We start from the raw sequence: 21,305 nt of genomic DNA, 5'->3' as shown, positions 1-21,305 counted from the left end.
GGGGTCGGGGGTGTTGGGGCAGTGGGTCAGGGGGGAAGGCTGGGTGGGAGCCTCAGGGGTGTTGGGGCAGTGGGTCGGGGGGCAGGCTGGATGGGGGTGGGGGGAGTATCGGGGCAGTGGGTCAGGGGGGCAGGCTGGATGGGGGTCGGGGGTCTCGGGGCAGTGGGTCGGGGGGGCAGGCTGCGGGGGGGTCGGGGCAGTAGGTCGGGGGGGGCAGGCTGGATGGGGGTGGGAGGAGTATCGGCGCAGTGGGTCGGGGGGGGTAGGCTGGATGGGGGTCGGGGGAGTATCGGGGCAGTGGGTCGGGGGGGCAGGCTGGGTGGGGCCGGGGGGCTGGGTGGGTCTCGCGGGGCGGCCCCTCGTGAAGCCGGGGGCGGGGTAAGCGGCGCCGCCCGCCTGCTCCAAGGCCGGGAAGCCGCTCCCGCTCCGGGAGCGCCCGGCCCGAGCCGTGCGACCGGAGCCAGCCCGTCGCCTGCGCGGTTTGGTCCTTGCGCCGCGCCGTCGCCGTCGCCATGGAGACGGGCCCAGCGGCCTGACCCAGGCCGGCGCACGGGAGGTGCCTGGAGCCAGCGGCCTGGCCCTGAGCGCGCCCCGCGGGATGAGGCAGGAGCGGGGTGCCCAGAGCCGCCTCTCGCTGCGGGGAGAAGGTGAGGAGCGGCCGCAGCCTGGGGAGCCGGGTCTCCCGAGCGGTTCCTCCGACTGCGGAGGGCGGAGCCGTCAGCCAGGGGCGGCCCGGCCCGGCTGGAACCTCCGCTCGCGGGGGCCCGGGAGAGGAGCCGGGGCCCGGGGCCCCAGGGGCCTGCTGCGCGTGTCGGTCCTCGGGGTGTAGCGCCCTGCCCTGCCTGCGGCCCTTTATAAGGCGCGCGCCGTGCGCCGGGGCGGGCAGGGGGTTCATTGCAACCCCCCCTGCCGGGCTGCAGCCCTGTGTTTGTGGTGCCCGGGGTGGGGTGGGGTTGCCAATTGTGGCTGGATGGATCCTTGGAGATTTCGTCGCATGACCTAATCTTTAGGGAGAGGTTGATCTTCAATTCCTGGAGACTCCAGGCCAACCCTGGAGGGTTGGCAACCCTAGCCTATGTCCTTCCAACACCAAGTGGGGTTTTTTCATCACCAGAGGACGGTGAATTATTAGAAATGTTGCCAAAGTAAATGTGACTGAATTTTATAACAACTTATAGTCGGGTTTAATGATTAATTATTCAAATAAAGAAAGCGGCTTTCAGTGGCTGTGCATGAAATGCTTCTCAGGTCCCGCAAAGGACACATCCTGGTGACTTGGACTGTTGTGACGTAGCTGGGACATGTCACTCCTCCAGCCTGACCCTTTATGCTTGAGCAATATGCTGACATATAAGAACATAAGAATGGCCAAATAGGGTCAGACCAAAGGTCCACGTAGCCCAGTATCCTGTCTTCTGACAGTGGCCAATGCCAGGTGTTTCAGAGGGAATGAACAGAACAGTGCAATTATCAAAGTGATCTATCTCCTGTCATCCAGTCCCAGCATCTGGCAGTTAGAGGCTTAGGGACACCTGGAGCACAAGGTTGTATCTCTGACCAGTTGCCGTTGATAGACCTATCCTCCATGAACTTATCTAATTCTTGTTTGAACCCAGTTAGTTTTGGCCTTCACAACATCCCCTGGCAAGAGTTCCACAGGTTTACCGTGCTTTGTGTGAAGAAGAACTAATGTTTTGTTTGTCACACACTGGTCCACTTCTGATTTGTAGAGGAACTGAGTTATGACTAGCTCTATATGACAAAATACTTTTGGGTCACCTCAAGGGATGCATCCTTGTGACCATTATGAATAGATGAGGATATGCCACGCCCGGAGCCAAAGCTTAATTTCTTGGCCAAAATTTTTCTGCCAAGTAGTGTATTCCCATATTCTTTGTTAGTAAACTTACAATATGCATATAAAAAACAACCAAAAAGCAATAATCAACCAATTTCTTGCAAATCTGGCTGGAATGTTTTCATAGGAATTATATGAGCAGTTAAAAATTACAAAGTCTATATGAATCCTATTTGTTAGACAAATTAAGAACAGGGAAAATGGCTACATTTATCAAAATTCATTTAATTGTGTAATAAATATAAAAATATTTCTTTTGATGTCTCTTGTCTTCAGAGGGGTAGCTGTGTTAGTCTGGATCTGTAAAAGCGGCAAAGAGTCCTGTGACACCTTATAGACTAACAGACGTATTGGAGCATGAGCTTTTGTGGGTGAATGTGCACTTTGTCGGATGCATGTAGTATTTAAACTGTTTAAAGGATATGACCCTATTATACAATTAGTTGAACCAGTCTTTAGACTTGCTGTGAGACTCATACAGCAGCAGAGTGACTTGCCTTTTCGAGGAATTTGGAGAACATTTCATCTGTGACTGGAATATCTTCACTTTCTTTCCTGTTTTTAATTCCAAAATTACATCATAGATTTGCCAACTGTGTTAGATCAAGTTTGTGGAAACATACAAAATGATAGCCCCTTTGCTTTAATGTTTATGCAGATAACTTTGATGTCCTCTATTGAACTAATCAATATTTGAAACAATAATGCTGCATTCAAATTACATAGGAAAGAGTGACAGATAAAAGGTTTTTCCGGAATATGGGCATTTCATTGTCTTAGTATTCCGTGAATAGCATTTGAAAAGATGCAATTCAGTACTTGGACATAATAACCAAAGTGCATCTTGCTTTCTTTCAACTTACCCGCTATCATGCACAGAAATGTCTGATGAAAATGGTCGAGGGTCAGCTTTTTGATTTTTTCTGAAGTCAGACAACTACAAGTGTAGTAAGTGAGATGCATGGTTCACTGTTAATTAAATCATATTTACTCAATTGACACAACTCATTCCATTTGTTCACTTTGACTCTGAAATAGTAAAATAAGAAAAAAGTTGCAGTTTTTGTTATAACTGTTTAATTGAGCAGTTGTTGCTGTTATTGTTAGTGCTAATCACTGGTGACGTACTTTGAGAATGTGTATGTGCATGTGTGTGTGCATGCATGCAATTATAAGTGTTCCTAATTATTTGTATTAAGACCCTTTTTTACACAGAAGGAAAATTTATTCATGAATTCCTGCATAATTTGGTGCGGTCTGCCTTTCCAAAAGGAAACTTTTATGATCGTAATAAGGATGCTACCAAGTCCTACACCAAACATCCTGAGGGAGGGAAAAAATTTGGTAAAAGTGTTTGTACAGAAGTATTGGTAAAAGGTTTTCATGATTCATAGAATTTAAGGATAGCAGGAATCATTAGGTGATCAAGTCAAACCTGTCTCACAGATCACAGAATTTCACAGATTCACAGATTCCAAGGCCAGAAGAGGCCACTGTGATCATTTACTCTGACCCATATAACACACACAACTTCTCCCTAGAATTTCTAGAGAATATCTTTTAGAAAACATCCAATTTTGATTTATACGTCTTCAGTGATGGAGAATCCACCACAACCTCTGGTAAATTGTTCCAATGGTTAATTTCCCTTACCATCAAACATTTACATCTTATTTCCAATCTGAATTTGCCTAGCTTCAATTTCCAGCCATTAGATCATATTATACCTTTCTCTGCTAGATTGAAGAGCCCATTATTAAATATTTGTTCCCTGTGTAGGTACTTGTAGATTGTGATCAAATTACCCCTTAACTTTCTCTTTGTTAAGTTATATAGATTGAGCTCCTTGAATCTCACTATAAGGCATGTTTCAGAGTAACAGCCGTGTTAGTCTGTATTCGCAAAAAGAAAAGGAGTACTTGTGGCACCTTAGAGACTAACCGATTTATTTGAGCATAAGCTTTCGTGAGCTATAGCTCACTTCATCGGATGCATACTGTGGAAACTGCAGAAGACATTATATACACAGAGACCATGAAACAATACCTTCTCCCACCCCACTCTCCTGCTGGTAATAGCTTATCTAAAGTGACCACTCTCCTTACAATGTGTATGAAAATCAAGGTGGGCCATTTCCAGCACAAATCCAGGTTTTCTCACCCCCACCCCCACCCCCACCCCCCCCCACACACAAACTCACTCTCCTGCTGGTAATAGCTCATCCAAAGTGACCACTCTCCCTACAATGTGCATGATAATAAAGGTGGGCCATTTCCAGCACAAATCCAAGTTTAACCAGAACGTCTTGGGGGGGGGGTAGGAAAAAACAAGGGGAAATAGGCTACCTTGCATAATGACTTAGCCACTCCCAGTCTCTATTTAAGCCTAAATTAATAGTATCCAATTTGCAAATGAATTCCAATTCAGCAGTTTCTCGCTGGAGTCTGGATTTGAAGTTTTTTTGTTGTAAGATAGCGACCTTCATGTCTGTAATTGCGTGACCAGAGAGATTGAAGTGTTCTCCGACTGGTTTATGAATGTTATAATTCTTGACATCTGATTTGTGTCCATTTATTCTTTTACGTAGAGACTGTCCAATTTGACCAATGTACATGGCAGAGGGGCATTGCTTGCACATGATGGCATATATCACATTGGTGGATGTGCAGGTGAACGAGCCTCTGACAGTGTGGCTGATGTTATTAGGCCCTGTGATGGTGTCCCCTGAATAGATATGTGGGCACAGTTGGCAACGGGCTTTGTTGCAAGGATAGGTTCCTGGGTTAGTGGTTCTGTTGTGTGGTATGTGGTTGTTGGTGAGTATTTGCTTCAGGTTGGGGGGCTGTCTGTAGACAAGGACTGGCCTGTCTCCCAAGATTTCTGAGAGTGTTGGGTCATCCTTCAGGATAGGTTGTAGATCCTTAATAATGCATTGGAGGGGTTTTAGTTGGGGGTGAAGGTGATGGCTAGTGGCGTTCTGTTATTTTCTTTGTTAGGCCTGTCCTGTAGTAGGTGACTTCTGGGAACTCTTCTGGCTCTATCAGTCTGTTTCTTCACTTCTGCAGGTGGGTATTGTAGTTGTAAGAATGCTTGACAGAGATCTTGTAGGTGTTTGTCTCTGTCTGAGGGGTTGGAGCAAATGCGGTTGTATCGCAGAGCTTGGCTGTAGACGAAGGATCGTGTGGTGTGGTCAGGGTGAAAGCTGGAGGCATGTAGGTAGGAATAGCGGTCAGTAGGTTTCCGGTATAGGGCGGTGTTTATGTGACCATTGTTTATTAGCACTGTAGTGTCCAGGAAGTGGATCTCTTGTGTGGACTGGACCAGGCTGAGGTTGATGGTGGGATGCAAATGTTTTCTAATCCTTTAATCATTCTCATGACTCTGAACACTCTCCAATTTATCAGCATCATTCTTGCATTGTGCACACTAGAACTGGACATGATATTCCAGCAGTACTTACAAAAGTAAAATAACCTGTCTTCTCCTTGAGATTCTTCTGTCTGTGCATTCCAGGATCGCATTAGCTCTTTAGGCCATTGTGTCACATTGGGAACTCATGTTCAGAAGATTATCCACCATGACCCCCAAATCTTTTTCAGAGTTATTGCTTCCCAGGATAGAGTTTCCCATCTTGTAAATATGGCCTACATTCTTTGTTCATAGATTTAATATGGCTAGATGTATAAAATACATATTGTTTGCCTGCGGCCTGTTTTCCGAGCGATGCAGCTCACTCTGAAACAGTGACCTCTTCTCTTCTTTATTTACTGCTCCCCCAATTTTTGTGTCATCTGAAGACTTTATCAGTGATGATTCTATGTTTTCTTCTAGGTCATTGATAAAAATGTTAAATAGTGTAGGGCCAAGAACCAATCTCTGCTGGACCCCATTGGATACAGACTCACTTGATGACAATTCCCAGTTTACAATTCTATTTTGAGACCTACCAGTTTTTAATCTATTTAATGTATGCCATGTTAATTTTATATTGTTCTAATTTTTTAATCAAAATGTCATGTGGCACCAAGTCAGACGCTGCTTCTAGGTATAAGGAGAAGCAGACAAGGCAGCAGTGCCAAGCTGTTAGTGATGTAAGAGGCTCAATTTCCCTTTTCAATTGTGGCTCACTCAGCAAAGCTGCTAGCATGCCTGAAACTGTAGGAACAGTTGAAGTGAAATCAGGAGTTGTATGTGAAGGCAAGCTGAGGCTTATATCGTGTAAGTGGAAGTGATGCTACTGGGCTAGGGAAAGGATCTTGAGGATATGCAGAACTTGTTTCTGTCCCTGTTATTGAGGAAGTTTACATTTTGGGATCCCAGGTGAGATGACTTTCCCTGAGAGCCGTAGATCAGACCTGGGAATTGACGTGTTCTAGGTGCTGGAGATTGTTCATGGGTCAATTAACTGCCTTTAATTTTTTTGCATCCTCCTGGACAGTGACTAGATCCATTGTTCAAAGCTTTCCCTAACAAGAAACTGACAAGAATCAGGTCAATTTCACATTGCCTACAGGGTTCTGAATGGAGGTAGTGAAGTGCACCATTTTTGTTAGCTTTTCTGAGGCCTGGTTTACACTATAAAGTTAGGTCGATAGAAGGCTGCTTACATCAACCTACTTGTGCATGTGTCTACACTAAAATTTGGCTCCCACCAACATAAGTGCCTGTTACACTGATTTAATAACATCACTGCCCTGAGCAGCATAGAGCCAAGTTCGGAGTTCCTAGGTAGACGCAGTGTGAGTGTAGACCCTGCCTTACTTAGTCAACTGTTACTGTCCTCTTCCACAATACTCCATACTGACCACTCTGGTCCACATTGTGAGCTCCACAGCCCAGGAGTCACAGAGACCGGCAGTCCAACCTCCCCATTAAATCCCAGTGAATTTTTGAAATTCCTTTTCCTGGATGCCCCTCTTCAGGAGCACACCTAGCAGCTCTCCATTGTTGAGTCCAACTTCTCAGCTGAGCATGCTGGCTACACAATCCAGACTCGCTCCTGTCTGGAGTAGACCAGAGGTATTGGCTCTCCATGGCTTGGAGGGAAAAGAGGCTGTGCAGACACAGCTCCAAATCAGCTGCAGAAACGTGGACATTTATGAGGAAATTGCTCAGGGGATGCAGGACAAGGGCTACAACAGGGACCAGCAGCAGTGCAGCGTGAAAGCCAAGGAGCTGCAGCAGGCATATCAGAAGGCCATGGAGGCAAACAATCGATCCAGTGCCAAGCCACGGACCTGCCACTTTTAGAAAGAGCTACGTGCCATACTCAGCAGAGACACCACCCCACCCACAAGAGCACTCTGGATACCTCTGAGAAGCCTGAGTCACAGGCCCCTGCTGTGAACAGTGAGGAGGAGGAGGAGGGACAGCTGACTGGGGGATCCAACTGGCCAGCGAGCCTAGGCCTGTTTTTGACACTGCGACAGTCCAGCCAGTCCCACTAGTTAAGCACTGGCAAGCCCAATGCAGGGGAAAGAACTTCAGGTAAGTGTGTAGTTTAATTTAAAATTACAGGGATGGCACTCCCAAAGTAGCAGGACACATCTTTTGACCTATCATTAATTTACTCTTGCTAGAAGAGGTAGTGGTACATCCAAGAGAGGTAGAATTGATGTCTGCTTTTCATTCCCCTCTAGAATTATGAGAGAGGTGGGGCAGGCAGAGCAGTTTTTGTGCAGGGTTGTCCCGGGAATCCTCCAGAGAGATCTCTGTGAAACTTCAGTGGAGGTACTCTGCAATCCTCTGCCAAAGGTTTCTAGGGAGGGCTGCCTTATTTCTTCTTCCACAGTAGGACACTTTCCCACACTATTCAGCCATAACGTCAGCAGGCACCATTGCCGTACAGAGTCTAGCAGTGTATGGTCTGGCCTGGATGGCCTCAGTGCTCTTTCTGCTTCTGTTACCCTCAGAAAGGAGAGATGAGCTGAAATCACCACTGCCTGCGCAGTACGGTGCCAGTACTCAGTGGCGCTGCCCAATACTACTAGAATCGTGCAAATAAGCAATTCCCTCCTCATTTCCCCAACCCCTGGGGGGGCTATGCTCACCATGACTGGTGCTGTGACTGGTGCCGTGCACAAGCAATCTCAAGCAGAAGTGAGAATATAGTGCTTAAAACTTTAGGGGAGTGAGTTCAGCATCTTAAGTTTCATTTTCCATAGTGAATACACCGAAAATGCTATCCACTGTATGTTTTATCTGCAGCTGCTGCCATTGTGGCCTTCAGGGTCTCCCCCTCCACACCCACAGAACACCTGAGCCAGATAAGGAAGAGAAAGAAAAGGACTCAGGATGACATGTTCCAGAAGATCCTGCAAGCCAGTTCTGCATCAGACAGCGAGCACAGGGCCAGGAGGATGAACATTGTGGGGATAGCTCAGTGGTTTGAGCATTGGCCTGCTAAACCCAGGGTTGTGAGTTCAATCCTTGAGGGGGCCATTTCGGGATCTGGGCCAAAAAATGGGGATTGGTCCTGCTTTGAGCAGGGGGTTGGACTAGATGACCTCCTGAGGTCCCTTCCAACCCTGATATTCTATGATTCTATGATTCTATGACAGCCTGGAGACGGATAGAGTGAAGAGGAGAAAGGTGCAAGAAAATGAAAGGGAGATGCACCAGGATATAATGGGGATTCTGAGGTAGCAAACACAGATGCTGCAGTCTCACCAGTCCCATGCTTGCCTCACTCTGCAGCCCATTGAGAACTCAATATCCAGACCTCCCTATGTGTCTCCTTAACATTCCATGTGGTCTCGGGGGTCGCTGCATTATCCCTACCGCTCCTTCCCGGGAGACATTAAAGACAATCACAGTGTCACAAACACAGACCTGTGAAAGCCACAGGTGGTTTATGTGTAGCTGAAAGGGGCATGAATGTTTTTTCCCCTTCATAAGTTCTGTTAATTTATTACTTTTTATTAATTTTTTTAAATGTATTTGTTTTTAAATGATGGGAGGTTTTTTGGGGTTTTGTTGTTGTTGTTTTTTGCACAGGTTTGGTTACAGAATAATAAAATTCTGTTATTTGGAACACAGTTTCTTTATTCGTTCACAACATATGCTGGCTGGTGCTCAGCGGTTCTGAACGCAGCCGATTACCTGTTAATGCACAGTGTCACACAACTCATAAGGTCATTCACAAACAAAATTAATAGGTGCATTGACAATGTTATATCCCCATATGTACAGCAATCACCACACAATTCATACCAGGCTGCAAAAGACCAGGGCCAGATAGAGTACACTACAGCAACACACACGACTCTGGGTCAATATTACAATGGTCTTTCAAAGCCTCCCTGAACCGTATCGCTCCACATGGAGCTCTTCCAATAACCCTTGTATCTGGCTGTTCAAATTCAGCAGAGAGCAACTCCACCTCCACCTCAGTGGAAACTTTTCCGGCCTAGCTTCACAGATGTTATGCAGGACACAGCAGGCAGCTATAACCATTGGGATATTTTTCTCAGGTGAGGTCAATTTTGTGAGTGAATAATGCCAGCATCCCTTCAAACAACCAAAGGCATATTCGACTGTCATTATTCACCTGCTGAGCCAGTAGCTGAAGTGTTCGTTGGTACTGTTGAGGTGGGTGGTGAATGGCTTCATGAGCTGGGGAAGCAAGGGGTAAGGCTGGGTTGCCGAGGATCACTACTGGCATTTCAACATTGCCAGTGGTAATCTGCCGGTCAGGAAAGAGAGACCCAGCTTGGAGCTTTCTGATCCGTCCTGTGCGCTTAAACATGTGAGTGTCATGCACCTTCCCTGACAGCCCACACTGATATCAGTGAAGTGATCCACCAGTGCTTGTGTAACGATATAAAAGTCGCCCTTTCTGTTGATGTACTCTGTGGCAAGGTGGTCTGGTGCCAAAATAGGGATATGCGTGTCATCTATCTCCACCGTGCTTCGGGAACCTCATTGCACTAAATCCATCCACTGTGTCATGCACACTGCTGAGAGGCATAGTCCTGCACAGTAGGAGGCAATTAATGGCCCTTCACACTTGCATCACAACAGCCCCGTGGTGGATTTCCTGACTCCAAATTGATTCCCGACTGACTGGTAGCAACCTGGCATCGTAAGTTTCCACTGTGCGATCTCCACTTACTTCTCTGCTGTCAGTGCAGCTCTCATTTTGGTGTCTCTGCACTGGAGGGCTGGGGCAAGCTTGGCACACAGATCCAGGAATGTGGCTGTGTACATCCAAAAGTTCTCCAGCCACTGCTTGTCACCCCAAACCTGCATGACAATGCGATCCCAACAAGTTGTAATGCTTGTTTCTGGGGCCCAGAACCGGGTGGTCCACCATCTGCAGCTGCTGCATGAATGCGAGCAACAAACTTAAATTGGTTCTGGCTATGTCCCACAGCAATCTGTCCTCCAAGGAATCATCATGTTCCCTGTGTCTCTTCTTGCAGCTCTGCAAGTACTATAGGATTGTGCACGCTTTGCTTGCAACACTCAGGACACTAGTGCAGAGCTGTGCAGGATCCATCCTTCTCTCAGAGATTGCAGACAGCAAGGAGAGTTGTTCAGGTTTGTGGCATTTTGAAAGAAAGCTGCAAAAATTATGGGGTATAGATGAAATTATGGGATGGAGATAGTTGTGACGGGGAAGTTGACCCAGTCACCGCTGCGCGATTGAATTAGCCCCATCATACATTGCCAAAACTTCCCAAAAGAGAATGTGCTGGACATGGGTGAGTTGCACAATGGGATACCTACCCATGGTGCACTGCAGTCTGCATCAATACAAGCACTCCTGGTGAATATGTGCCCCGCCGACATGAGCCAAGTATGCACGCACACAAGTGATATACTAACTGCGGTGGCTGTATGCTGACGTAACTTGAGTTGATGTAAGTTTGTAGTGTAGACATGGCCTTTGTAGCAACAGTAAAATTATGAGCAGAAGCATAGGCACTGGAGCTGCATGGTTCACATTTGGTAGGGTTCTTTTTCCACAATCATAAGGGCTAGAAATTATTTTTTAATTGAAGTTTGAGTTCTGCAGAAATTGATGTAAGTCTCCTTAATCACCAGGTAAAGCTTACTACCCGTTCCACCTGTGTACACACTTTTAGCCCTGGTCTACACTACGAGTTTAGGTCGGATTTAGCAGCGTTAGATCGGTTTAGCCCTGCACCCATCCACACTACGAAGCCATTTTTTCCAACTTTAAGGGCTCTTAAAACTGGGTTTCTGTACTCCTCCCCAACGAGTGGATTAGTGCTGAAGTCGACCTTGCTGGGTCGAATTTGGGGTAGTGTGGACTCAATTAGATGGTATTGGCCTCCGGGAGCTATCCCAGAGTGCTCCTTTGTGACTGCTCTGGACAGCACTCTCAACTCAGATGCACTGGCCAGGTAGACAGGAAAAGCCCCATGAACTTTTGAATTTCATTTCCTGTTTAACCAGCATGGTGAGCTGATCAGCACAGGTGACCATGCAGTCCCAGAATCGCAAAAGAGCTCCAGCATGAACCGAACGGGAGGTATTGGATCTGATCGCTGTATGGGGAGACGAATCCGTGCTATCAGAACTTCGTTCCAAAAGACGAAATGCCAAAATATTTGAAAAAATCTCTAGGGGCATGAAGGACAGAGGCTATAACAGGGACCCGCAGCAGTGCCGTGTGAAACTTAAGGAGCTCGGGCAAGCCTACCAAAAAACCAGAGAGGCAAACGACCGCTCTGGGTCAGAGCCCCAGACATGCTGCTGCTGCCATGATGAGCTGCATGCCATTCTAGGGGGTGCCCCTACAACTACCCCAGCCCGGTGCGTGGACTCCCTCAATGGACTCTCATGCAACAGGAATGCGGATTTTGGGGAAGAGGAAGATGATGAGGAGGAGGAGGTTGAAGCACAGCAAGCAAATGTAGAAACCGTTTTCCCCGACAGCCAGGAACTGTTTCTCACCCTGGATCTAGTACCCTCCCAACCCACCGAAGGCAGGCTCCCTGACCTAGAAGGCAGAGAAGGGACCGCTGGTGAGTGTAGCTTTGTAAATATAATGCACTGTTTAAAAGCAAGCGTGTTTAATGATTAATTTGCCCTGAAGAGTTGGGATGCATTCACGGCCAGTACAGCTACTGGAAAAGTCTGTTAACGTATATGGGGATGGAGCGGAAATCCTCCAGGGACATCTCAGTGAAGCTCTCCTGGATGTACTCCCAAAGCCTTTGCAAAAAGTTTTTGGGAGGGCAGCCTTATTCCGTCCATGGTAGGACACTTTACCACGGCAGGCCAGCAGCACGTAGTCTGGAATCATTGCATAACAAAACATGGCAGCGTATGGTCCTGGTATTTGCTGGGATTCAAGCAACATCTGTTCTTTATCTCTCTGTGTTATCCTCAGGAGAGTGATATCATTCATGGTCACCTGGTTGAAATAGGGGAATTTTATTAAGGGGACATTCAGAGGTGGCCATTCCTGCTGAGCTGTTTGCCTGTGGCTGAACAGAAATCATCCCCGCTGTTACCCACACGGTGAGGGAGAGGGGTGAAGCGATCATCCCAGAAAATTGGGTGTTTGTGTGTGGAGAGGGGGGGTTAGTTGGGTTTGTGCGTTGCGGGAGACAATGTCAGAGTCCAGGAAAGCACAAAATGAATGCGAGGAGAGGAGGGATGAGCGAGAGGAGAGGTGGTGTCAGTGTGATGAGAGGAGGCAGGATGCAATACTGAGGCTACTGGAGGATCAAACTGATATGCTCCGGCGTATGGTTGAGGTGCAGGAAAGGCAGCTGGAGCAAAGACCGCCACGGCAGCCCCTGTGTAACCAACTGCCCTCCTCCCCAAGTTCCATAGCCTCCTCACCCAGACACCTAAGAACGCGGTGTGGGGGCCTCTGGCCACCCAACCATTCCACCCCAGAGGACTGCCCAAGCAACAGAAAGCTGGCATTCAATAAGTTTTGAAGTGCAGTGTGGCCTTGTCCTTCCATCCTCCCCTCCTCCCCCACCCCACCCAGTGCTTCCCTCCTCCCCCACCCCTCCCGGGCTACCTTGGTAGTTATCCCCCCATTTGTGTGATGAATTAATAAAGAATGCATGAATTTGAAACAACAGTGACTTTATTGCCTCTGCAAGCGGTGATCAAAGGGGGGAGGGGAGGGTGGTTGGCTTACAGGGAAGTAGAGTGAACCAAGGGGGTGGGTTTTCATCAAGAAACAAACAGAACTTTCACACCGTAACCTGGCCAGTCCATGAAACTGGTTTTCAAAGCTTCTCTGATGATCAGCGCACCCTGCTGTGGTCTTCTAACCACCCTGGTGTCTGGCTGTGAGTAATCAGCAGCCAGGCGATTTGCCTCAACGTCCCAATCCACCCTAAATGTCTCCCCCTTACTCTCACAGAGATTGTGGAGCACACAGCAAGCAGTAATAACAATGGCAATATTGGTTTTGCTGAGGTCTAACCGAGTCAGTAAACTGCGCCAGCGTGCTTTTAAACATCCAAATGCACATTCTACCTCCATTCTGTACTTGCTCAGCCTAGAGTTGAACAGCTCCTGCCTACTGTCCAGGGTGCCTGTGTATGGCTTCATGAGCCATGGCATTAAGGAGTAGGCTGGGTCCCCAAGGATAACTATAGTCATTTCAACATCCCCAACAGTTATTTTTTGGTCTGGAAAGTAAGTCTCTTGCTGCAGCCATTCCCATAGACCAGAGTTCCTAAAGATGCAAGCGTCATGTACCTTTCCCGGCCATTCCACGTTGATGTTGGTGAAACTTCCCTTGTGATTCACCAGTGCTTGCAGCGCAATTGAAAAGTACCCCTTTCGGTTTATGTACTGGCTGCCTTGGTGGTCCGGTCCGAAGATAGGGATATGCGTTCCGTCTATCGCCCCACCACAGTTAGGGAATCCCATTGCTGCAAAGCCATCCACTATGACCTGCACATTTCCCAGAGTCTCTACCCTTGATAGCAAGTTGGCTACTTGCATCACAGCAGCCCCCACCGTAGATTTGCCCACTCCAAATTGATTCCGAACTGACCGGTAGCTGTCTGGCATTGCAAGCTTCCAGAGGGTTATCACCACTCGCTTGTGAACTGTGAGGGCTGCTCTCATCTTGGTATTCTGGCGCTTTAGGGCAGGGGAAAGCAAGTCACAAATTTCCATGAAAGCGCCCTTACTCATACGAAAGTTTCGCAGCCATCGGGAATCATCCCAGACCTGCAACACTATGCGGTCCCAGCAGTCTGTGCTTGTTTCCCGGGCCCAGAATTGGCATTCCACGGCATGAGCCTGCCCCATTGCCACCAGGATGACCAAATTGCCGGGGCCCGTACTTTGAGAGAAGTCTGTGTCCATGTCCTCATCACTCTCCTCACTGCGCTGCCGTCGCCTCCTTGCCTGCTTCTGCAGGTTCTGGTTCTGCATATACTGCATGATAATGCGCATGGTGTTTAGAGCGGTAACGACTGCGGCGGTGATCTGAGCGGGCTCCATGCTTGCCGTGGTATGGTGTGAGCAGGAGAGCAGAGTGGCAGCAGAAGCAGCGGGTGGATGATGATGCTGACAGCAATATGGCCCCCACATGGAAAAAGGCGTGAAACGATTGTCGCCCTTTGCTTTCACGATTGGAGGGAGGGAGGGGTTGTCTGGCAGCAGACGGTGCTGCTGGCTGGGAGAGCTATCCCTCTGCCAATATTCCAGGCAGGACAGAATCTCCATTAGACAAAACTTAAAGAAGAGAATGATCTGCGTCACTCCCATTTATGAGCAGGTGCTCCTGACAGACTTTACCGAGGTCTGCCAGGAGCACCCATGTCCGGCCAGGCGCCCCCGACAGACTTCACCAAGATCTGCCAGGAGCACCCATGTCTGCCCAGGTGCCCCGACCAACCTGACCAAGGCCGGCCAGAGCACCCAAGAGATGACGAGGACGGCTACCAGTCGTACTGCACTGTTTGCTGCCACAAGGCAATGAGCTGCTGCTCTGTAGCAACGCAGTCCCACATCTGCCAGCACCCAGGAGACGTACGGTGACGGTGAAGGCGCGAAACGATTGTCTGCTGTTGCTTTCACAGAGAGAGGGAGGGAGGGAATGGAGGCCTGACGACATGTACCCAGAACCACCTGCGACAATGTTTTTTGCCCCATCAGGCATTGGGATCTCAACCCAGAATTCCAATGGGCTGCGGGAACTGTGGGATAGCTACCCACAGTGCAACACTCCGGAAGTCGACGCTAGCCTCGGTACTGTGGACGCACTCCGCCGACTTAATGGTCTTAATGGTTTTAACTGGGGACACACACAATCGACTGTATAAAATCGCTTTCTAAAGATTCGACTTCTATAAATTCGACCTAATTTCGTAGTGTAGACATACCCTTACACGCACCCTGTTCTGCTAGTATTAGATGTTAGAACAGTTCTCAAAATATTTCTAGTGCACCATGTACTCATCAGGAATAAAGCTCGGATTGGGATTGCACAGCTAAGAGACATTCCCACAGTCTGTGCTCTGTAACGTTCATTGACCTCTTGTAGCCCATTCCACCCTCACAGTTTAATTGGGATGCTAGGCAGAAATATCACTGAAAATCCTAAACCAAGTAAGTTCAGTGAGTAAATAAATAAGTTAAACTTGCAGCTCATTTGATTTGCTACTTTTTAGCTCCTGCCCTTCTGGACCAAACTGGGTGCCAGTGTCAACCACTGAACGCCTTTGGGGATGTATTAATGTCCTATGAACATTGGGCTGGACTGGTGGTGCCCTGTCTTGTGCTTATCTCTGGGAACTCAAAAACAGCATGTGGGCACTGCATGTTGCTGTTAAATCCTATTGTTGAAGGAAAACTGCAGGGTTTACTTCTATAAGCACAGGTGGTTAAATAAGACTCTGTCGTATCTCAGGGCGGGTCTGCACTTAAAAATCTTCACCGCTGCAGCTGTGCCACTGTAGTGCTTCAGGAGAGCTTCTCTCATCCGTGTAGTTCAGCAGTTCTCAAACTTTGTTGCATCGTGACCTTCTGACAACAAAAATTACTACACGACCCTAGGAGGGGGGACCGAAGACTGAGCCCGCCCGAGCTCCACCGCCTGGGCGGGGGGGCCAAAGCTGAAGCCCCCCCGGGTGGAGGGCATGTAACCTTAGCCCTGGGCGGTGGGGCTTGGGCTTCAGATTTGCTGGGGCCCAGGGCCAACACCAGCCTTGGCGACCCCATTAAAATGTGGTCCCAACCCACTTTGGGGTCCCGATCCACAGTTTGAGAACCCCTGGCATAGTTAATCCACCTCCGCAAGAGGCAGTAGCTATGTCGACAGGAGAAGCCATCCTGTTGACATAGTGCTGTCTACACCGGAGGATCGCTCAGGGGTGTGGATTTTTCACACTCCTGGGTGGTGTAGCTATACCAATGTAAGTTTGTAGTGTATACCCGGCCTTAGAAACAGTTTTTAGCAATTCCCGTCTTGTCCCTGTTTTGGTATTTCCTGAACTCTGGATAGTGCTGATGTCTCTCTCACTAAGAGCTGTTATTTTACTGAAGCTTTCCAGCAAGATGATTTTGTCCATTGCAGGAAATGCAACTCACATTTCCCTCACTAGTGCATTCAGGTGGCTTTCAGAACTATTGTAAGTTCTGTTGATTTTTAAAAAATTGCCTAATCAATGTTAATATTAATTTTCTTTTTTCTAACCAATTAACGTTACCTTACAACAAGGTTTGAAAGACTTCTTCCTTTCTTAAGTGGGTAGAGGAGGAAGAATGATAAGCAACTGAATCAACTGATTGTATACCTTACAGTATTATAAAATATATAGAATGATGTCTTTTCTGAAAGCTGACACACTGATTAATATTGTGAAGTGTATGTATTAACATTATGTAAGTAATTATGGATACTCATTGATTTTAGATACTGTACAGTTTGCCCAGGCAGGAGGGAATGTCACAGCTATCTGGTGGTCTCCTATGTAAATTAAGCATTGTGGGATTAGAAACAATGGAAGCCAAGTTTCAGAGTAGCAGCCGTGTTAGTCTGTATTCGCAAAAAGAAAAGGAGTACTTGTGGCACCTTAGAGACTAACCAATTTATTTGAGCATAAGCTTTCGTGAGCTACAGCTCACTTCATCGGATGCATAAAGTGGAAAATGCAGTGAGGATGTTTTATACACACAGACCATGAAAAAAAGGGTGTTTATCACTTCAAAAGGTTTTCTCTCCTCCCACCCCACTCTCCTGCTGGTAATAGCTTATCTAAAGTGATCACTCTCCTTACAATATGCATGATAAGCAAGGTGGGCCATTTCCAGCACAAATTTAGGGTTTAATAAGAACGTCTGAGGAGCGGTGGGGTGGGGGCGTAGGAAAAAAACCCAAGGGGAAATAGGTTACCTTGCCTAATGACTTAGCCACTCCCAGTCTCTATTCAAGCCTAAGTTAATTGTATCCAATTTGCAAATGAATTCCAATTCAGCAGTCTCTCGCTGGAGTCTGGTTTTGAAGTTTTTCTGTTGTAATATCGCAACTTTCATGTCTGTAATCGTGTGACCAGAGAGACTGAAGTGTTCTCCGACTGGTTTATGAGTGTTATAATTCTTGACATCTGATTTGTGTCCATTTATTCTTTTACGTAGAGACTGTCCAGTTTGACCAATGTACATGGCAGAGGGGCATTGCTTGCACATGATGGTATATATCACATTGGTAGATATGCAGGTGAATGAGCCTCTGATAGTGTGGCTGATGTTATTAGGCCCTGTGATGGTGTCCCCTGAATAGATATGTGGGCACAGCTGGCAACGGGCTTTGTTGCAAGGATAGGTTCCTGGGTTAGTGGTTCTGTTGTGTGGTATGTAGTTGCTGGTGAGTATTTGCTTCAGGTTGGGGGGCTGTCTGTAGGCAAGGACTGGCCTGTCTCCCAAGATTTGTGAGAGTGATGGGTCGTCCTTCAGGATAGGTTGTAGATCCTTGATAATGCATTGGAGAGGTTTTAGTTGGGGGCTGAAGGTGACGGCTAGTAGTTCTGTTCCTCAGACGTTCTTGTTAAACCCTGGATTTGTGCTGGAAATGGCTCATCTTGATTATCATACACATTGTAAGGAGAGTGATCACTTTAGATAAGCTATTACCAGCAGGAGAGTGGGGTGGGGGGAGAGAAAACTTTTGAAGTGATAAACACCCATTTTTTCATGGTCTGTGTGTATAAAACATCCTCACTGCATTTTCCACTTTATGCATCCGATGAAGTGAGCTGTAGCTCACGAAAGCGTATGCTCAAATAAATTGGTTAGTGTCTAATGGAAGTAAAATGTATCTAGAAATCATTGGGAAAATTTGGGACTGGGAGTGTGTTGGAGTCATCTTGCTGGTTGTAACCAAGGCTGGTGTAAGCCAGAGTGGGGCTGTGTGGCTATAGACAGGCTGCTGAGGTCAGAGCTGCTGAACCAGGCTGTCTAGCACACAGACAGTCAGGATGTGACCTGCATGCTCGTCGGCTGGTTGTGAGCGGCCCAGTTAGGGAGCTACAGCAGCAAAGCATTGTGGGGCACCCAGTGTTATAGGGTAGGTGGTGACACAACCCCTCAGTGGTCTGGTTTTGCACTGTAGAACATGACATCTCTCCTTGCAGAAAAATGTTCATTTTCCTTAGACTCAGTAACTTGGTTTCTTTTTGAAGAGTTGGAGTCAGATTAAGGCCATGTCTACGTTACAAACTTTGGTCGACGCAAGGTAGATCAGCATAAAGCAGCCAGAGTTAGTATATCACTTGTGCACATGCATACTTGACTCCTTGTGTTGGCGCTGCATGTACTCACCAGGAGTGCTTGTGTTGATGCACAGTGCGGTATACCATGTGTGGGTATCCCAGTGTGCAACCTACCTCCGTCCAGTACACTGTCTTTTGGGAAGTTTTGTCAATGCATGGGGGGGGGGGGAGCAGAAATGAGTTGCACAGGGTTGACTAGTAGAAAGGGGTAATTTCCCAGTGTGCATCTGTCTCCATCCCATAATACCATCTATATCCCATAATTTTCATACCTTTTTAAAAAAATTCCATGAACCAACATGGCTGTCCTTGCTGTCCACCATGGAGCCTGCCCAGCTCTGCACTATTGTCATGAATGTTGAAGTAGAGGACATATAATCTTGCTGATCCGCAAGAAGAACTGAATGACAATTTTTTGGAGGGTAGATTGCTGTGTGACAAAGCAAGAACCAATTCAAGGTTGTTGATGGCATTCACGGAGCAGCTGCAGATGGTGGAGCGCTGCTTCTGGGCCTGAAAAATGGCAGCATTGATAGGTGGGATCACATCATAATGCAAGCTTGGGATGATGAGCAGTAGCTGCAGAAATTTTGGCTTACACAAAGTCACGTTCCTAGATCTCAAAAAGAAAAGGAGTACTTGTGGCACCTTAGAGACTAACCAATTTATTAGAGCATAAGCTTTCGTGAGCTACAGCTCACTTCCTCAGATGCATATCTTATGCATCTGAGGAAGTGAGCTGTAGCTCACGAAAGCTTATGCTCTAATAAATTGGTTAGTCTCTAAGGTGCCACAAGTACTCCTTTTCTTTTTGCGAATACAGACTAACACGGCTGTTACTCTGAAATCTGGTTCCTAGATCTGAGTGTTGAGCTCGTCCCTGCCCTTCAGCACAGGGTCACCAGAATGAGAGCTGCACTCAGTGGAGAAGTGAGTGGTGATCATACTGTGGAAACTTGCAATATTGGATTGCTACCAGTCAATGGGAAATCATTTTGGAGTTGGAAAATCCATTGCCGTGGGTGTTGTCATGCAAGTGTACAGAGCCATTAATTGCCTCCTGATACACAGGAATGTGAATCTCAGCAATGTGCAGGACATAGTGGATGGATTTGCAGCAATGAGGGCCCTGAACTGCGGTGGGGCAATAGATTGCACGCATATCCCCATTTTGGCACTAGACCACATTGCCACAAAATACATCAACAGAAAGGGCTCCTTTTCTATGGTTTGCAAATGTTGGTGGATCACCAAGGACGCTTCACTGATATCAGTGTGGGCCGGTCAGGGAAGGTGCATGACGCTTGCATGTTTAAGAACACAGTACTGTTCAGAAAACTGGAAGCAGGGACAGTTTTTCCCAACCTTCACATTACCACTGGCAATGATAAAATGCCAGTAGTGTTCCTGGACGACCCAGCCTACCCCTTGCTCCTCTGGCTTCTGAAGCCATGCACCGGCCATCTTGATCACACCAAGGAAAGGCTCAACTAGTGGCTCAGCAGGGGCAGAATGAAGTTGAATGGCTTTTAGTCGATTGAAGGGACGTTTGCATTGTTTCCTCACAAGACTGGATCTCCGTGAAAGAAACATCCCAGTGGTTATCGCTGCCTGCTGTGTCCTGCATAATATCTGTGAAGCAAAGGGAGAAAAGTTGCTGCAGCGGTGGAGGGTGGACGTGGAGTGTCTGCTGTGTTTGAACAGCTAGACACCCAGTGGACCCAGTTGTATGCAGGCAGGTTGGGCCTCGTGGTCAGCATGGGAGTTGGGCCTAGTGATCGGAGTCCCAATGCCAGAGCCAAGGGTTGAGAGACAGTCGGAGTCAGGAGTCAAAGCAGAGGGTCAGAACTGGATTATCAGGTATCAGGAAAGGCAGGAGGAGGGGTGGTTCTGATGCAGGAGCAAGGCTGGAACAAGACTGAGTGCAGGGCAGGATGTGGGTTGGAGCATGGAGGAGCAAAGCAGGAGCAGGGCTTGGAGAGGCGAGCTCAGGAAGGCAGAGTCTGTGGACGTGTGCTTTGAGCAGCCAGTAAGCTGCTGCTGCTAGGTTTAATAACCAGTCTGCTGGCTTCCTCAGCCAATCAAGCAGGGTGGACCGGCAAGCAATCTAGCTGGCTCATTAGGGCATCAGAAGTACTGAGCAGGTGCAACTGAGGGCCTTACTTCTCACAGCTATACTGCTCAGGGAGACTTTGTAAGTGCACTTTAACAGTGAGTCACAGTAATGCATTGTGGTGTAGTGTTCTCTCCCTGGCCTGTTACAAATTGTGTGGTGCTTGGTATACATCTATGACTATAACAGGGTCAGTGCACCTGTTAATTTGGTGGTGCTTGCTGTACATTTATGATTATTACACTGTGTTTCTCACTGAGCCAATGAGTTGTCACACTGTGCAGTACCAAGTAAGTAGGTGCATTCAGAACTGCTAAGCACTCCACAGCATATGTTGTGAACTAATAAAGATGAATTATTTTCCAAATAATAGAATGTTATTCAGTACGAAAACCAATGCAAAGAAAAATCCATCCAGTTTAAAATCAGATGCATTAAAAACTTTATATATTACTGGAACAGAACTTAACAAGGGGAAAGAACATTCTGTCCATAATAGCTACACATATTGCTACTGAGGCTTTCACAAATCACTGTATGTGAAGCTGTGGTTGTCCTTAATGTCTCCTGCAGTGAGTGGTAGGTGTAGATCTGCAGCCCCTGATGC

General features: G+C 47.4%; 1 protein-coding gene across 5 annotated transcripts in view; it reads left to right on the top strand.

Annotated features, from left to right (window-relative positions):
* Positions 1–408: 408 nt before the first annotated feature.
* The window catches only part of ZDHHC1 (zDHHC palmitoyltransferase 1), a 63,667-nt gene continuing 42,770 nt past the window's right edge, over positions 409–21,305 (top strand). For 4 of the 5 annotated variants that reach the window (XM_073307320.1, XM_073307317.1, XM_073307319.1 and 1 more), the window contains exon 1: positions 410–647. The gene's annotated coding sequence lies outside the window, so the exon portion shown is untranslated. Of the gene's footprint in view, positions 648–21,305 lie in introns of all 5 variants that reach the window. The other variant, XM_073307316.1, reaches the window with a different exon arrangement.

The sequence above is a fragment of the Lepidochelys kempii genome, chromosome 12 (genome assembly GCF_965140265.1).
Source record: "Lepidochelys kempii isolate rLepKem1 chromosome 12, rLepKem1.hap2, whole genome shotgun sequence".
NCBI classification, from domain to species: Eukaryota; Metazoa; Chordata; order Testudines; family Cheloniidae; genus Lepidochelys; species Lepidochelys kempii.
Note: the sequence above shows the minus strand (reverse complement) of the source record. Positions and strands in the feature narration are given on the sequence as shown.